This window comes from Lithobates pipiens, unplaced genomic scaffold (genome assembly GCF_037356315.1).
Source record: "Lithobates pipiens isolate NorthernLeopardFrog02 unplaced genomic scaffold, aLitPip1_a1.2 Scaffold_30, whole genome shotgun sequence".
NCBI lineage: Eukaryota > Metazoa > Chordata > Amphibia > Anura > Ranidae > Lithobates > Lithobates pipiens.
The window spans coordinates 57,293,624-57,297,987 of record NW_027507791.1 but is presented as its reverse complement, the minus strand read 5'-3'; the positions used below and the strand labels follow the sequence as shown (position 1 = coordinate 57,297,987).

Genomic DNA, 4,364 nt, shown 5'->3' with positions numbered 1-4,364 from the left:
GGGTTTATGCTGGCCTCCTCCCTCATTCTGTCCTCCTCTTTTATCCTGGCCTCCTCCTTTTCCCTGGCCTGCAGCCATGACATGACCTCATTGACTATGTCATCCTCTCTTCTGGCCTCCTCTCTTCTGGCCTCCTCTCTTATCCTGGCCTCCTCTCTTATCCTGGCCTCCTCTCTTATCCTGGCCTCCTCTTTTTCCTTGGCCAGCTCCTTTGACCTTGCCTCCCTCACTATGGCCTCTTCCTTTATCCTGGCCTCTTCTTTTTTTCTGTTCTCCTCCTTTATCCTGGCCTCCTCCCTCATTCTGATCTCCTCTTTTCTCTCCTCCTCTCTTATCCTCTCCTCCTCTCTTTTCCAGGCCTCCTCCCTCATTCTCTCCTCCTCTCTTATCCTCTCCTCCTCTCTTATCCTCTCCTCCTCCCTTATCCTTACAACTTCACTCATCCTGTCCTCCTCTCGCCTTTCCTCTTCCCCCCTATGTTCCACTAATTTTTCCCTTTCATCCTCAGAACCAAATTTGCGCCTCTATAAAGAAAAAAAAAGAAGGTAAGTTGAAGTACAGATATTAAAGTGAAACTCCACCCATTTCTTTATTTTTTGGATAGAGTGAGAAAAGAGTTCAATCTTTTCCAAAGTTTTTTTTATTTTTTTTATAGTTTATGTCTTCTCACTTCCCGTCATCTCAGGAAGAGAGGAAGTGAGCGGAGGGCTTCCCAATAGGTATTCATTAAACATTTACTCCCCCCAATATAAAAAACTGATCTATTTACATATCTTTAGATAAACTCCTAAAACCACAAATCACAAATCATCTCCCATCAGGGCTCTGCCAGTATCTGCTGTACTGTATGTAAAAACCTCTTCTGGGTTATTATCTCTATCTGTGTCTCCATATGGGAGATTTGCCCTCACTTCCTGCCCCGGTGACACAACACAAAGTAAGGCTGTCTCACCAACAGGGAAAACTAGCACAGCCTTATCACAGAGTCCAGGGGCAAAGGCTTTACTACAATCCTAAAGCTGGCCCTTATACCTGTAGAATTTTGTTCGAATTCTAATCGCTTTCCGAATGGTTGCTAAATTTTAATGCGCACTACCAGACATATGGAAATTAACCACTTCAACTTTTATAGGTTATAGGTTTATAGGTTACCACTTTAGATTTACAGAGGAGGTCTGGTGCTAGAATTACTGCCCGTGATCCGACGTTCGCGGTGATACCTCAAGTATGGGGCGTTCGCTGTTTTAAATATTTATTTTTATACTGTTTTTTTTAAAATGTTTTGATCACTTTTATTCTGTCACAAGGAATGTAAACATCCTTTGTGACACCTATTGTCACGTGACAGGTACTCTATATGGAGAGATCTGGGGTCTATAGGATCCCAGATCCCTCCTCTGCCATTAAAAGCATTCGATCACAACAAGATCGGTGTTATCAGATGCTTTCCCATATTAAAAATGGCGCTGTTTACATCCGGGTAACCAGGAAGCGGCGAACATCGCCTCCCACTACTTGTAAAAGCAATCCAGAGGCTCGTTAGGTGCTTGGATCACTTTTACAATAGAGCCGACTGTTGGCTCTAAAAAACAATAGCAGAATGCCTGAAGCCGCAGGCACCATCCCGGTATAACCACTTGATGTCTACCGATCTACCGGTACATCGCCGGTCAGCAAGTGGTTAAAATTCAACACATTGACATGGAAATCACACGAAATGTCATAGAAAATTAGTCATAAAAGTTCCATTAAATGCTCTGCTGAATGGGTTTGCTACTTCTCCAAAGGTAATTCTACAGATATAAGGCCACCTTTAGAGCTCGTTTACACTTGCAGTCGGGGGGTGGGAAAAATAGGCGACTGAGTTGCAGGTTTACCGCCCCCCTTACACCGCAACGGTGGTCAAGGTTGCAGAAATGATACTCCCCATCACATTTGGTGAATGAGGTCTCAATAAAACCGCCAAATGTGTTAAAGCAGGCACTGAGGAGGTGGGGTAACACCTTCTGGTTGCATGTCAATCACCCTCTGAAAAGCAACCCTCCATAGATCGCTTTTTAGAGGGATGGCAAGGGTTGGTGCATGCACATGTCAACCACCCTCTGAAAAGCAACCCTCTATAGATCACTTCTCAGAGGGACGGCAAGGGTTGGTGCATGCACATGTCAACCACCCTCTGAAAAGCAACCCTCTATAGATCACTTCTCAGAGGGATGGCAAGGGTTGGTGCATGCACATGTCAACCACCCTCTGAAAAGCAACCCTCTATAGATCGCTTCTCAGAGGGACGGTGGGGGTTACTGCATGTGTAAAGGAGCCATTATACAATTTTATACATCACCAGTTACATATGAAAAGAGTGGAAAAAAATACTTACTGCAAGTCTCAGAGCGCCCTGAAGCAGCTCATTGATGGCGTAGGGGATGAGCAGCATCTTGTCAATCTGTATCTGAAAACTTTATGAAATTTATGAAAGTAATCCGCACCTATAAAGAGAAAAAACAAATGAATATCACACAAAATGCACTACAACTAATGTCATTGTCATCGGACAGTAAGGGGTCTATTTATAAGACATTTGTTGGATGAATGTCACATTGCTTCAGGCTGGAGGAATTTCCCCTGTATTTTCTGTAATGAGTGTCAGCGCCATCTAGTGGCTAAAATGCAGTATATATTTTTTCTGAAATACATCAATATTAAAATATACTGTATACTAGATGGCATCATAGCAATTAATCTAATAATATGGGGAAATGTGTCCAGCTTCCACCAATGTGTGGCATTTCTCCAACCAATGTTCTATAAATAGATCCCTCCCTAACAACTGATCTCAGTCTCTGAGGCTGAAATAACTGTCATTTTGTTTGAAAAAAAAAAAAAAAGTGTTTGTTATCCCATGGGTTAGCTGTATATGGAGAATATTAAGCTGATCACATCCGTTACAATCTATAAAATCTTCTTTATATAAACTAACAGCTATGTAGTGCCAGAGTCTGCCTGATTTATTTTTATATATATATATATATATATATATATATATATATATATATATATATATATATATATATATATATATATATACATACATATATATATATATATATATATATATATATATATACATATATATATATATATATATATATATATATAATTTTTTTTTCCATAAATAAATATAAATATTTATAACAAGACCTACCTAATGTACAGTTTCTACCAGAATCTGAATAAGAATAATATCTCGGGTTAGTATATCACAGTCCTGATTACACTCCCTGCAGGAGAAATCTCTCTGTGTGTGTTCACCAAAGCTAAGCCAAAGACTGACTGGCTCTGCTGTCAGCAACTCTATTTATAGGTACTGGCTCCGCCCACTCTATGACATCATAGTGCTAAAACTGCCAAAGCAGCTTTAAAAATGTCAGCAACTCTATTTATAGGTACTGGCTCCGCCCACTCTATGACATCATAGAGCTAACTGCCAAAGCAGCCTCCACTGACCATTTTTTTTTTTTTTTAGTGAAAACTTTATTGACAAAGCAACAAGTTAACAATATATTGATAGATTGTTTATAAGATGGACTGTGGCAGTGATCAGATCTATTAGCATTTGATAATCAGTAAACATTGATCTGGACCCACCTTAATTATATATATATATATATATATATATATATATATATATATATATATATATATATATATATATATATTCATTTATTTCTAACATGGGAAATGTGGGAGTAAGCGGATGATGGCCAATGTGTGACCCACTACAATATTAATGTCATTAGATGATAAGACATTTGTTGGATGAATGTCATATTTCTACAGGCTGGATGAATTTCCCCTGTATTATAATAGATTTAATTCCTAGAATTATCAGCTCCATCTAGTGGCTAAAATGCAGTATATATTTTTTCTGAAATACATCAATATTAAAATATACTGTATACTAGATGGCATCATAGCAATTAATCTAATAATATGGGGAAATGTGTCCAGCTTCCACCAATGTGTGGCATTTCTCCAACCAATGTTCTATAAATAGATCCCTCCCTAACAACTGATCTCAGTCTCTGAGGCTGAAATAACTGTCATTTTGTTTGAAAAAAAAAAATAAGTGTTTGTTATCCCATGGGTTAGCTGTATATGGAGAATATTAAGCTGATCACATCCGTTACAATCTATAAAATCTCCTTTATATAAACTAACAGCTATGTAGTGCCAGGGTCTGCCTGATTTAAAAAAAAAAAAAAAAAAAAATATATATATATATATATATATATATATATATATATATATATATATATATATATATATATATATATATATATATATATATATTTATATTTATATTT

General features: G+C 37.7%; 1 long non-coding RNA gene across 1 annotated transcript; it reads right to left on the bottom strand.

The window, feature by feature from the left end:
• Positions 1 to 367: 367 nt before the first annotated feature.
• On the bottom strand, positions 368 to 3,313 carry LOC143942076 (uncharacterized). The gene is made up of 3 exons (XR_013264672.1): positions 3,203 to 3,313; positions 2,378 to 2,486; positions 368 to 524 (listed from the first exon to the last, which is right to left on the bottom strand). It is a non-coding gene; the product is annotated as an uncharacterized LOC143942076 (long non-coding RNA).
• Positions 3,314 to 4,364: the final 1,051 nt, after the last annotated feature.